We start from the raw sequence: 15,352 nt of genomic DNA on the forward strand, positions 1-15,352 counted from the left end.
ACTAAATGACAAAATACTCAAGTTAAATGGATCTGAACAATGTAAATAGGGAAGGGATAAAAAAAATCTTTCATAAAAATTAACTCTGAGATACTCAATGGAGTTGTTTCCTTAATAAGATAGGAATCTGTATGAGTGACATTCATTTGAGGTATAGAGAAATGGTGAGGGAAACTTGAAAACAATTGCTTGAATGATGGACAAATTATTAGTGCTTTCCCTTCAGACACATTACTTGAGATTTCTTGGAAAATTCTTATCTACTTAATACAAAATCTGCATATCCAACTAATTTGCACTTCACAGAAAGTAAATATTTCCACATTCCCAGTACACAGTATCTTGGTTTCTCATCAGCTTTTATTTGCATTTCTCGAAGTGCTAAGAATAAATGAAAATGAGTATCTTTACTCAAAGGCAAGAAGTGAAATGATATATAATGACCAATAATACAGTGTAATCAAGTATAAACAAATATTCTACTTCTAAGTCATTTACCATTCTTTTAAACTTTTAACTCTATAATTAAATATCACTTTAGTGTTTCTAATAAAATACTGAATTCAAAAAAAGCATAACAATGTGGCCCACAAAATTATAATATCATCATTATCCACTCCAGGATATTTGGAAAGGCAGCCAACTTCTTCTTACCCATTCAGATCCTGAGATAAATTAAGTAGCTTAACTTCATTTACAACATGCTTTTGATGTTGTGGTGGTGGTGGTAACTCCTTATTCACTCAACATTAATCCACAAATATTTATTGAGTCCCTACTATAGTTGAAGGACCGACGCAGGCATGGAAGAGCCGTAAGATGAGGATCGTTTTCATTTTTGATTTGAGTTGGGTTCAGTGCAATAATCTGCTCCAGAGGATTTTTTTTTAATTTAAAATACTCTAACATTTACTGGTACATATATGTGGGATACAGTATGTTGCGTCAATACATGCATCCACTGCACAGTGGATTAATGCGTGCTCTAGATTTTAAAGTCTGAGAACCACGGGGATCTTTCTGATCTCTAATTTTTGGACTTGTAAATGTACTTGCTCAACTCCAAGGTGGCTGACTGTTCCTCCTGATCTTAGATGTCTTCCCAGAAGTTGGCTTCTGCAGATCAAGTTTTTGAGCTGTTTTGCTGAACCATTTTCAACAAGTCATCATGACAAAAGCTGTTAAACTTTTGGATACACCTGCTGAAGTAGTATGTTAACATGCCAATTGCATTCTACTTTTGTTGGGTTTTTTGTTTGTTTTTGTTTTCATAAAGGATTGTGGATTAATTGAGTTTTCCTGTTTCCTTGTGAACCTTGGGAAACATCCAGGTAATTCTCTTTTGCCCTTATGTGTTTTCCTCGTGCATTGAGCAACTTGAGTCTATAAAAATAACTCCATTTATGCAATACCCAATTTCTAATTTCTCGCCCATAACCAAGGAGTATTTTTACGGTTAGTAGTGTGGGAGGGGGAGGCATAGCATGTTGTGCACCAAAACAAATTGGGTCTGGGGTTATCTTCTGAGACGACCCCTGGTGATTTTTCATTATGGAAACTACTACAAGTTTCTGTGGTTATGGCAACCCCAGTTAGACTATTCAAAGTGAGAAGAGGCTCAAGAATGCTGAGAAACTACTAAATGAAATTTTGTTGTTTGTGAATTAGTATGTTGAAATGTAATAGATTTTTTCCTTCAGAGTTTGCACATAATCGGTTTTCTGGTTTTCTATTGCATGTAATAGCTATTGTCTTAAATTTAGAAGAATTAGCTAAAGTAAATAAATTAAAAAGTTAAAATAAAAACTTTTTATATAAATCATGTTTTATTTAAATATGTGTTATTTAAATAATGATTATTATTCAATAATCATTGAATATTAATCATGGACACTGCACTGACTGTTATGGGACAACAGAGAAGAAACATAGGTGAAACTTATAATTTAACTTGGACATAATCATAAGAATATTTATAAAGAAAAATTATACTAGAATATAAATAAAGAGCTATGACAGTTTCATTACTACATCTGGATATTCACATCATATTTTAAGAAAGGAATTTTGTATAATGGCTTGCTTTGTAGAATATGCATCTGCTGACTTTGTCAGCTACCTGAGAATCAAAGCATCATCCTGTGCAGAAGTCAAAATTTAAATAGGTTTGAAAGAAGAAGCATAGGTGCAGGTGAAAACTGGAAGGAAGAGAGGGAAAATAGGAGAGATCCATTGTCTCATCCCTTAAATTCCTGTGGATAAGAGACTGTTATAATTGCTCAATGACAATATCTTCTTTTCTGTTATTACCAGACACCCAGCTTTTGAATCACATTTCAAAGATTTTTTTTTTGCATTACTGCTGCTAAAGTAGAGATTCTAGACATAATTTAGGCAAGTTGAGAGAACTAAAGGGTTAAAAATGTTGATTGCCAAGCCTCTGCAGACCAGCCTTCTTTCTACACAGGTCTGTAATGCTCATCATATTCTTAGATGAAAGAATGTACAATCAGCCAGAAGGGTAGGCAAATTATGAGCATTTATAATTAACCCTAAAGCACTTTAAACTGTAAGTATCATTAGTAATATATCAGAGTAGGAAAGTGGTCATTAAGCATTCATGTTAATTGCTATTTAACCACTGAACCAAGCTAATATGAGATGCAGCAGTGAGCAACTTATAAAATGATTATAGGAAATTGAGATTTAACTGAGCTTAATTTTTAATATGCTACTTCAAGCAGATATTTAATTTAATAAATAGGAGTATAGTGCATTCTCTGTGAACTAAATTGACAACAAATTAAAATTGGGAAAAAAATGCAAGGCAATTGGGTGTATCTCAGGCAGAGTCATTTATTTTTAATTCACGAAACATTTACTGAACACTTCCTTTGTCCCAGGCAATGTGCTTGGAATCATTGGTATAGAGATGGAAAAGACCCATAGTTTAGAGTTAGGAGGGAAAATGAACAAGTAAACCAACTTTTGCAAGATAGTCTGTAAAAAGCTATGATAGAAGTACACTGAGCCCTATGAAAACTTTGAGAGAAGACATTTAACTTAGCATCAGATGAAGGGAAAGGTTAATTTGGGAAGACTCTCTAAAGAGAATAAAATTACCAATAATTTACATAAAAATTGAAGTTGTTACCATTCCAAAGGCTTCTAACAGTACAAGCTGTGTTGCACAACTCCAGGGGGCATCATTCACATTGTAATCCATGGAAATGGTGCTGTACTCCAAGGATGCTCTTCACATTAAACACCATGCGCCTGGAGTTGTGAAACCTGGCAGCCTTGCCTGGATGATTTCCCCGAGTGAAGCTTATTACACTCACCTTGTTTTACCCCAAGTCTAGTGTAATTTAACCTGAAGCCAGAACTTTGTTTCCCACAGAAAAATGCAGTTGCCTGCCTCTACCTACCTCTCTATCTCCTCAATTACTTCCTTTCTCAAATTTGCCCTCTCCGTATTATGTTATGTAAGTATAGTTATGTCCTAGCTAAACGTTCCTTTTTTTCACCACATGCATGTGACTGAAAAAGTGACTCCATCATCAAATTTGAGTCTTCAGATTGGCTCTTGTCTAAGAATTTGAAGGGATTTTTCAGTGAAAAATTTCACAGATTTGGCTGTGTATTTGTTTACCTGAGGTGTCATCAAGAAACGTAAGTCTCTTTTTCATATATTTGTTGGCCATCTCTCTGACTTTTTTGAGAACTGTCTATTCAGCTCCTTTGCCTATTTTTATTTATTTGTTTGTTTGTATTCCAGTTTTAAATATTTATTTATTTTTAATTGACATAATTTATTATTGTATGAATTTATGGGGTACCGTGTGATGTTTCTTTTTTTTAGATTATTTTATTTTTTATTTTAACTTCTCAATGTACATTGTAGTTGATTTTCATGACCCTTTACCTGTTCCTCTTTCCCCCTGCCTCACTCCCCCCCGCCCCCACGCATCATATCTGTTCACTTGTCTTAACAAGTTTAAGGAATTGTTCTGATTGTTGTATCTTCTTCCCCCACTCACCCTTTATTTGTGTGTGTTTATTTATTTAATTATTTTTAGCTCCCCCAAATAAGTGAGAGCATGTAGTATTTCTCTTTCTGTGCCTGACTTGTTTCACTTAATATAATTTTCTCTAAGTCCACATACCATGTTCCTGTGAATGCTATATTTCATTCTTTTTTTATAGCAGAGTAGAATTCCATTGTGTAGATATACCACAGTTTCCTTATCCACTCATCTGATGATGGACATTTGTCTGGTTCCAACTCTTGGCTATTGTAAATATTGCTGCAGTAAATATTGGAGTCCAGGTATCCCTTCAGCATGATGATTTCCCTTCCTTTGGGTATATTCTCAGCAGTGGAATTGCTGGGTCATATGGTAGATCTATCTCTAACTGTTTGAAGAAACTCCATAACATTTTCCATAAAGGCTGCACCATTTTGCAGTCTCACCAACAGTATACGGGAGTTCCTTTTTCTCCACAACATCTTGAACACTTATCATTCTCAGTCTTTTGGATATTAGCTATCCTGACTGGAATGAAATGGTATGTCAAAGTGGTTTTGATTTGCGTTTCCCGGATCCTGAGTGATGTTGAGCATTTTTTCATGTGTCTATTGGCCATTCGTATATTTTCCTTTGAGAAATGCCTATTCAGCTCCTTTGCCCATTTTTTAATTGCATTATTTGTTTTTTTGCTGTAAAGTTGTTTGAGTTCCTTGTGCATTCTGGATATTAATTCTTTATCAAATGTATATTTTGCAAATATTTTCTCCCACTCTGTTGGTTGTCTTTTCACTTTGTTGATTGTTTCTTTTGCTGTACAGAAGCTTTTTAGTTTGATATAATCCCACTTGTTTATTTTTCCTCTGGTTACCTGTGCTTTTGGGGTCATATTCATGAAGTCTATACCCACTCCTACTTCCTGGAGTGCTTCCCCTATGTTTTCTTTAAGTGGTTTTATTGTTTCAAGATGTATATTTAATTCTTTAATCCATTTTGAGTTGACTATGGTATATGGTGAGAGGTATGGTTCTAGTTTCATTCTCCTACATATAGATATACAGTTTTCCCAGCACCATTTGCTGAAGAGGCAGTCTCTTCCCCACTGTGTAGACTTGGTGCCTTTGTGAAAGATCAGATGGTTGTAGGTGTATGGGTTGATTTCTGGATTCTCTATTCTATTCCATTGATCCATGTGTCTGTTTTTATGCCAGCACCATGCTGTTTTTGTTATTAAAGCTTTGTAGTATAATTTAAATTCAGGTAGTGTTATGCCTCCTGCTTTTTTTTTTTTTTTTTTTTTTTGCTCAGGATTCCTTTGGCTATGCATGGTCTTTTGCTATTCCACATAAATGTCTGGATAGTTTTTTTTCCATTTCTGAGAAAAATGTCATTGGAATTTTGATGGGTATTGCATTAAATCTGTAGATTGCTTTGGGTAATATGGACATTTTCACAATGTTAATTCTACCAATCCAAGAGCATGGAATATCATTCCATCTTCTTGGTCTTCTTTAATTTCTCTCAATAGTGGTTTTTAGTTCTCATTGTAGAGATTTTTCACATCCTTGGTTAACTTTATTTCTTTGCCCATTTTAAATCAACTTCTTCTTTACTGTTGTTTGTGTTCCTTGTTTATTTTGTATATTAATCTCTTGTCCGATGTACAGTTTGCAAATATTTTCTCCCATTCCATAGGTTGTCTTTTCACTTTGTTTCTCATGCTGTGCAGAAGGCTTACAGTTTTATATAATTCCACTTGTTTATTTTTTCTTTTGTTGCCTGTGTTTTGGGGTCTGATTCATAAAGGCTTTGCCCACTTCTACTTCTTGAAGTATTTCCGCTATGTTTTCTCCTAGGACTTTTATAGTTTCAGGTGTTATATTCATGTCTTTGATCCATTTTGAGTTGATTTGGGTATATAGCAAGATGTATGGGTCTAGTTTCATTCTTCTAAACATGAATATACAGTTTTCCCAGCACCATTTGCAGGAGAGGCAGTCTTTCTCCAGTGCATGTTCTTGGTGCCTTTGTTGAAGATCAGTTGGCTGTAAGTACACAGGTTGATTGGGGGGTTCTCTATTCTGTTCCATTGGTCCATATGTCTGCTTTTATGCCAGTACCATGCCGTTTTGGTCACTACAGCTTTGTAGCACAATTTGAAGTCAGGTAGAGTGATGCCTCCAGATTTATTTTTTGGCTCAGGATTGCTTTAGGGTCTTTTGTTGTTCCGTATGAATGCTAGGTTTTGTTTTTTCTATTTCTGTGAAGAATGTCATTCGCATTTTAAAATTCTCAACATCACTCAGCATCAGGGAAATGCATATCAAAACCACAGTGAGATGTCATCTCACCCCAGTTAGACTGGCCATTATCAAAAACACAGAATAACAAATGCTGGCAAGGATGTGGAGAAAGGGGAACCTTTCCAAACTGTTGGTGGGATTGTAAATTAGTACAGCCATTATGGAAAACAGTATGGAGGTTTCTCAAACAACTACAGATAGAACTACAATACAATCCAGAAACCCCACTACTGGATATTTCCATAGCCAAAAGAATGGGAATCATCAGTGTCGAAGGGATACCTGCACTCCCATGTTTATCACAGCTCTATGTATAATACCCAAAATACGGACTCAAACTAAATGTTCACTGAGGGATGACTGGATAAGGAAAATGTGGTATATATACACAATGGAATACTACTCTTCCATAAAAAAGAATGAAATTCTGCCATTGGCAGCAACATGAATGAGCTTGGAGAAAATTACATTAAATGAAACAAGCCAGGCATAGAAAGAGAAATACCACATGTCCTCACTCATAAGTGGGAGCTAAAGAAAGAAAGAAACAAACCAACAACAATCGACAATCCCAGTAATGTGCTGAACTTTCAGAAGAAGTGAACAGAACTGTTGTTACTAGAGGTAGGAAAGGAGAAGTGGGGGTAGAGAGAAATTGGTCAATGGACACAAGGAATGACTATGTTTTGTAATGATGAATAAGCTAATTATCCTGGTTTGATGATCACACATTGCACACAGGCATTGATATTTAACTTTACCCCATAAAGATGTATAATCATTATTTTTCAATAAAAATGGGGAAAAAAGAGATATCACCTCACACCTGTCAGAATTGCTATTATCAAAAAGATAAAAGGTAACATGTTTGTGAGGGTGTAGAGAAAAGAGATCCCTTGTACATTGTGGGTGGTAACGTAAATTAGTGCAGCCATTATTGACAACTGTGTGAAAGTTCTTCAAAAAACTGAAAATAGAATTACCATGTGGTTCAGCAATCCAACTTCTGGGCATATATCCAAAGGAAATGAAGTCAGTATTCCATGTTCTTTGCAGCACTATTCACAATAGCCAAGTTATAGAATCAACCTAATTGTCCATCAGTAGATGAATGGATAAAAAAAAAAAAATGTGGTACATATACACAATGAAATACTATTCAGCCTTAAGAAAGAAAGAATTTTGTCATCTGCCACAAGATGAATGTAATGGAGAATATTATGCTAGGCAAAAGAAGCCAGGCACAGGAAAGCAAATATTGCATGTTCTCACTTAGATGTGGAATCGAAAGCAATCGAATGCAAAGAAGCAGAGAGTAGAATGGTGATCACCAGAGGTTAGGGAGAGTAGGGGCGATAAGGAGATGATGGCCAAAGGGCACGAAGCTTTAATCAGACGGGAGATAGGAGTTTTGTTGTTTTTTACCTTGAAATGTATTGACAGCATGGTGAATATAGCAAATAATAATGTACTGCACATTTCAAATCACCAACAGAGTAAATTTTAAATGTTCTCCCCACAAAAAAATGGTAAGTAGGAGGTGATGGATATGTTCCCTAACTTTATTTGATTATTTCACATAGTACCATAAATCACAATATCACTTCATACCCCATAAATATATACAACTGTCATTTGTCAATTTACAATTAAAAAATTAAAATTAAAAAAAGAAGAGATATAAATCTCAACTGTTGAACCCTTCTCTCTACCAGAATACTAATAAAGCTCAAATTCCATTATGAATGAAACAATTGCACATAAGAGAAGGAAGGGACAGTTAGGAATATGTTTCCCTTTGTCATTAGACTGAACACCTCTAAATTTTGCTTGAAAATGTGTGTGTGTGTGTGTGTGTGTGTATGTGTGTGTGTGTGTGTGTGTGTGTGTGTGTGTGTGTGTGTGTGAGTTTTCAGATTTACTGCCTAGATACTCAGAAACCTATAACACGCATACCTATAAGTCACACCAGCTGCGGCTGAGGAACTCTGAGCAGATGTTTTTAAGTGCTCACATACAGCTGTGAATTGTTCTGGAAGACTTGGAATGTCCTTGGAAAGACCACCGAGGACTGGTCCTTGGAAAGACCACCAAGGACTACTTGCAGGGATGAATTCTGGAAGTCTTCAGGCCAGATAACTATATTTGTTAAATTAAGTTCTTATTAATGAAGAATTTGTCCAGGGGGCCTCCCTGATTTCTGTGAGTAGGATACTGCATTTCTCAAATGGAAGATGATCATAGTTGTTTTCTTAGAATGTGGAACAGTAACGGACATAAAACTCAACAAATAATGGTTGGTAATTCAATGAATGAGAAAATAAAGAAGAGTTCTTCTTTGAGTAAAGTTAGGAAATGGAAACAATCACAAGGTGACTCATAGTGGCGATTTATGTTCTTTGGTGTTTTTTGCTTGGACTATATGAAAGATATAATTAGTATAAAGTTTTCTTTTTCAATGCTCCTTCTCTACCTTGTAATTCCTTCTGGAAGCACCAGCCTTTCTGTGAAGTCAGAGAAGGTACCCCAGACTTGTAAGGTAGCACGATGGTGAATTAAAAAATGGCCCAATTAAAGGAAGTGGGTCTCTCACTCCCTCAGAGAGAGAAGCTTTTTGAAAAGACAGTTTTTGTAGCAATAGGAGCCATAACATTAGAGACCTTCAGGAACTGGAAGAAGGGGCAGTTTTCAGGTAGACAACCTTGGGAAAGTTGTAACAATAGTGGCTTCTCCAATCTTAATGTAGTAAGGGAAATGATCACACCCAGAAGTGGGTGGTTGTTGTTTTCAATGATGGCTAAATGGATCCTTCATGGGACTGCTTGCGCTGGCTGGACCCTCACCATGTATCCTGGGCCAGTCTTTGAGATACAAAAAAATGAAATGTAGAAGCTTCCAGTTTAAGCTTTGACATGTGAAGAGTTTGGAAGTCATTATGCCCATCATTACAAAAAGATATACCTGGACAAAATGAAAATCAATCAGTTTTCTTGGATCCCCAGAGAACTAAGGCTGCAGAATAAGCCATTACCCCAAAATATGAAGAAATGGGAATACAGAGAATCATGGCCAATTTCACAATTCATAGACAGAAGCTGCGTGGAAGTATAAACCAGTGGTAAAACTTAACCAGCAACTTCAATGTATTATTGGAGGCACTATGTGGACTAGCTTGAGAGTGGGAACTTCAGGGGGGCATTCTTAATGGGGGCCCCACACTTTTCTTGGTTTTACTGCCAGGTAACTTACCTATATCTCATAATGAAGAGCTGAGAAAGATCCCATGGTGTTACAAGCAGGGGGAGGGAAAGAGTAACCATCCTGAAATGCCGTCAGAACATTCTTACAACAAAGATCTATTCTCCAAGGGAAAATATCTTGGCAGGGTCTTATTAACCCACCTGAATGAAGGGCATTTCTCCCATTCCAGTACTTTCTAATCTTCCTGCTTCTCCTAAGTGGGAAACGAAGCTAAGAAACATTTGTGAAGGTCACAGCCCAAGGACACCAGCTCACAAGAAGATTTAGATTTCATCATAAAATTATAGAACACTTCCCTTCTACTATACCTTACTAATAAGGCTTCTGGATAATAACAACAAATCACAGCCATAAAAAAAAAAAAAGAAAAAGAAAAATGCAGGCTGCACATACTCTCTGAGGAGAAGGACTTAGAGAAACCAAAGTTAACAGAATAAACAAACACAAGAGCACTCAAAGAATTCTATAATTATATCAAACATTAAATGCAACCTAATTTCTAGCTGTAATAATCCAAAAACTCACATTAAAGATGTATTTACCTTAGTTTCTATTGCCTGACACATGATGTTTGGCTTTTAACAGCAAAAAAATACAAAGCATGCTAAAAAGCAGGAAAAAGCACAGTCCAAAGGGACATAAAAAACATCAGAACCAGATTCAAATATGACACTGATACTGGAATTACCAAACAAAAAATTTAAAATATCTATGATTAATGTATTAAGGGCTATAGTGGGAAAAGTAGACAGCATGCAAGAAGAAATGGATAATGTAGGTGGACAGACAAAAACTCTAAGAAAATGTCAAAAGAAAATACTAGAAATCAAAACATTGTAACAACAAAAAAAAAGAATGTCTTTGATGGGCTCATCATTAAGCTGGAGGTGTCCAAGAAAAGCATCAATGAACTTGAAGGCAGATCAGCAGAAACTTCCTAAATGGCATGTGAAAAGAATGAAGAATGAACTAAAAAATAAAGGAGAACATCCAAGAATTGTGAAATAACTTAAAAAGATATAACCTATACACAATTGGAATATTAGAAGGGGAAAAATCAATAGAGCAAAAGAAATACACATAGGCTGCAAGTATATATAGGTATAAAAGTCAACTGCTTTTTGTATACCTATATATCATTAATGAACAACTGGAATTTGAAATTAAAAAATAATGACATTTTTAATAGCATCAAAAAAACTAGATGGAAATCTAAGAAAAAAATTATAGGATTTATATGGAAAACTATAAAATTGTGATTAGAAATAAAAAAATCTAAATAATAGCAAAAGTATTCTGTTTTCATGGATGGTTAGACTCAATACTAACACATCAGTTCTTTCCAACTTGAGCTATAGACTTACTGCAATTCCAATAAAAATCCCAACAGCTATTTTGCAGGTATTGACAAAGTTATTCTAAAGTTTAGGTAGAAAGTCAAAATACCTAGACTAGCCAATACATTACTGAAGAACAAAGTTGGAGGACTCACACCATCTAGTTTCAAAACTTTCTATAAAGTTACTGTAATGAAGACAGTGCATTATGGGAAAAACAATAGGACATAATAGAGCCCAGAAATAAACTCAGACATATAGTCAACTCATCTTTGATGAAGAACCAAAGGCAATTCAGTGAAGAAAGGATAGTCTTTTCAATAAATGGTTCTGGAACAACTGAACATCCACATACAAAAAAATTAAAATAGATAAAGACCTTAAACTTTCACAAAAATTAACTCAAAATGGATCATAGACCTAAAGGTAAATGCAAACCTATAAAACTTCTGTAAAAAAAGTGGAGGAAAAAATGTGAGTGATTTTGAGTTTAGCAATGGATATTAGATACAGCATTAAAATTATGATACGTGAAAGAAAACAATAAGTTGAAATTTATTAAATTTATAAACTTCTGCTCTGTGAAAGACTCTTAAGAGAATGAAAAGACAAGCTACAAACTGAGAGAAGTATTTGCAACGTGCATATCAGATAAAAGGCTTGTATCCAAAACACACAAAAACTCTTAAAACTCAACAATAAGAAAACAACCCTATTTTTGGCAAATAAGAATATGAGAAGATGCTCAATATCATATGTCACTAGGGAACTGCAAAGTAGAGCAATGAGATACCACTACCTATCTATTAGAATGGATAAAATCCAACAAATTGACAATACCAATGCTGGCAAGGATGCAAAACAACAGGAGTGCTTATCTGTTGCTTGTGGGAATGTAAAATGATACAGCCACTTCGGAACACAGTTTGGTAGCTTCTTACAAAGGAAAACATAATCTTCCCATTCAATCTAGCAATTGCACTCACAGATATTTACCTAACTGATTTTAAAATTTATGTCTCATAAAACCTGCACACAAATGTGTATAGCAGCTTTAGTCATAATCACTAAAACCTGGAAGCAACAAAGGTGTCCTTCAATAGGTAATTGGATAAACAAGTTGTGGTACATCATACAATGGCATATTATTTAAAAATAAAAACGAAATAAGCTATCAAGCTATAAAAAGACACGGATGAATATTAAGTGCCTATTGCTATTTTAAGGAAGCCAGACTGAAAAAAGCTATTTTCTGTATGATTCCAACTATATTACATTTTCGAAAAGGCAATATTAAAGTGACAGTAAAATGATCAGTGGTAGGGCAGTGAAACTATTCTGTTGAAAATGTAAAGGTAGATACATTACACTGTGCATTTGTGAAAATCTATAAAACTTCACAACACGGTGTAAACCTCAATGCATGAAAGTTAAAAGACATCATTTAAAAGGTTGAGGATCCCAGGATGAAATGCAGACTGTGAAAAATACAATCTAAATATATTACAAATGTATGGAACAACCTTTCTGAAAAAGGTGAAGGAAGATGTGCTGACTTAAGTACCTTTAGACGTGTGGAGTCTGTAAGATTAAACGCAAAAGATATTATACATAAGAGTGTTACCCATGGAGATAGGGGTTAACAGTTCTGATACCACTGTAAATGTGTATTGGAATTGAACAATTAAGCAACTGGTTGGCAGATAGTGAGGGCCGGGTTTTTTCAGTGTTGGAGTGGGAGGTTACAGATAAGCAAGAAAAGAAGGCATATGCCATGTGGTAATGGAAAATCAGTATGAACTCATGTTTACCTTACTACAGAGACATATGATTACATATAGAAAAGAAGATGCTCCTCGACTTATGATGGGGTTACATCCTGATAATCCCATCACAAGTTGAAAATAAGTCAGAAATGCATTTAATACCCCCAGTCAACCTATTTTAAATTTAACAAATTGTACGTTGAACCATCATAAGTAAAGGACCATGGGTTAGCATAAACGCATATATCTCCCTGGACTGTCAGTTGACAGGGTTCAGAAGCAATGGCACCATAGTAGCGATGAATATACCCAGTGCCCAGATCTTGGTTTCTGTACTATTCACCTGTGAAAGAAATGAGGAATGCTTGGATAAATGGCTGATTCTAGTACTGGGTCAGAAAAAACACAAGATAAGCTTGGAGAAACTTGTAGTGCTGAAAAATAAGAAAGTGCTAAAAAAAAAAAAAAAAAAAAGACACAAATCAAACACAATTTCCGGTATATGTCAAAGGGACACAAGAGCCAAATGAAACAGATCCCAATGGCCAAAGCTGGTACAATTTGAGCAATAAAGTAAAGTAGTATCAGATTATAACCCGAAGTGTAGGATAAATATCCATGAGTCCATACTGATATAAAGGAAGATTGAATAAAAAACAAAAAATGGAAAAGAATAGACATATCTATTGCACAGAATTAAAAATAATTTATGTAGATTCTCCACCCACAAAAGCAGGAGAACATAACTTCCCACTCCATTTTGGACTGTGCATAGCAACTTCCTTCCAAAGAGTACCATTTGGAAAGATGGAAAAGAAGAGCAACTTTACAGTGGAGAAACCTGGCAAGCCTTACCTCAGCCAGGTGATCGACACTGATAAGTCATGCTGACTTAGATATGATGAAAATGGTACCTTTCCTCTGTGGAATCCCTCCCAAAAAACCCATAACTCCTGTTTAATCATTGTGGAAAAAATTCAGAAAAATCCCAGTTGATGAATATTCTACCAAAGACCTGGCCAATAATCCTCAAAACTGTCAAAAACAAGAGAAGTCTAAGAAACTGTCACAGCCAAGTAAAGCCTACAGAGACATGACAACTAAATGTCCAGCATGGGATGCCAGAAAAAGGACATTGTGTAAATGAAAAAATCCAAATAAAGTATGGATTTTAGTTAATAATAGTGCATCAGTATTGGTTCACTAATTGTAACAAATGTACCATACTGATGTAAGATGTAGGGAAAACTGGGCATAACATATTGGAGAACACCTTGTATTAAGTTTGCAATTCTTCTGTAAATCCCAAACTGTTCTAAAATAAAAAATATTATTTAAAAAATAAAATGTAGGTTGTATTTTTCAGGTCTGTGAAAACTACACTTCATTTTGGTATACAGTTCTAAGAAATAACTAGTAAAAAAGTGCGCATATCCAAAGGCTAATGATTTAATAATTTTAACACATTTTTCTAAATTATATGGTTCAGGCATTTATTTACAGAGAAAGATGGCAGATAAAGTTAATTTTGAGTGGAATTATTTTTTACCTTCTTGGGAAAAATAGACTGGCAGAAGAAAATGTACTACTAATTTGGGACTCAAAAATGACCAAATTGATTTTATTCAAACTTCCTCCCCAAAAAATCACATCTGGATTGAAAATAAGCCAACTTCCATTCCCATCTCGCTTAGAAATGAAGACATTTGGTAAGAGACTAAAATTCATAGAATTAAATGCAATGCTATTGGTTTTTTGTTGTTGTTGTTGTTGTTGTTTGGGGTTTTTTTATTTTACTTTTTAATTTTTTATTATATATACATGTGGGGTACTACGTTGATTTTCAATAACTATGCAGAGTGTGTGGTGATTAGATCAGTACAGTTAGCAATCACACTTTGTATCTGTTAACCAATTCCTCATTAGCCCCCTCCGTTTCCCCACCCCACCTCCCCCCTTTTTCACCTCTAGTTTTTTAAAAGTTCAACATATTACTGTGATTGTTGTTCTTTCTTTCTCTCTGTCTCTCTTTATTGTCCATGTGTTTATTTATGGATTCAGCTCCCAGTTTTGAGTGAGAACATGCAGTATTTCTCTTTCTGTACCTGGGTTGTTTCACTAAGGATAATTTTCTCCAGACTCATCCATGTTGTTGCAAATGGTAGAATTTCATTCTTTTTTATGGTTCAGTAGTTTCCCCTGGTGTATATATACCACAATTTCCTTATCCAGCCATCCACTGATGGACATTTAGGTGGGTTTCATCACCTAGCTATTGTAAATAGAGATACAATAAACATGGGACTGTAGGTATGCCTTTGACCTGATGTTTTCCAATCCCCTGGATATAGCCCCAGGAGTGGGATTGCTGGATCATATGGCAGTTCTATCTGTAGTTGTTTAAGGAACCTCCATACTGTTCTCCATAATGGCTGTACTAATTTACAGTCCCACCAACAGTGCAGGAGGTTTCCTCTCTCTCCACATCCTCACCAGCATTTCTTATTCTGTCTTTTTTATAATAGCCAGTCTCATTGGGGCGAAACTTTAAAACTCCTAGAAGAAAATGTAGGGAAACACTCCAGGATTTAGGATTGGGCAATGACTTAATGAATAACACCCCAAAAGCACAGGCAACAAAAGAATAAATAAACAAA

At 35.2% G+C, this 15,352-nt stretch overlaps 1 protein-coding gene across 1 annotated transcript in view; it reads right to left on the reverse strand.

The window, feature by feature from the left end:
* The window catches only part of MARCHF1 (membrane associated ring-CH-type finger 1), a 470,370-nt gene that overhangs the window by 311,104 nt on the left and 143,914 nt on the right, over positions 1-15,352 (reverse strand). The window lies entirely within an intron of this gene.

Source organism: Cynocephalus volans, chromosome 9 (assembly GCF_027409185.1).
Source record: "Cynocephalus volans isolate mCynVol1 chromosome 9, mCynVol1.pri, whole genome shotgun sequence".
Taxonomy (NCBI): Eukaryota; Metazoa; Chordata; class Mammalia; order Dermoptera; family Cynocephalidae; genus Cynocephalus; species Cynocephalus volans.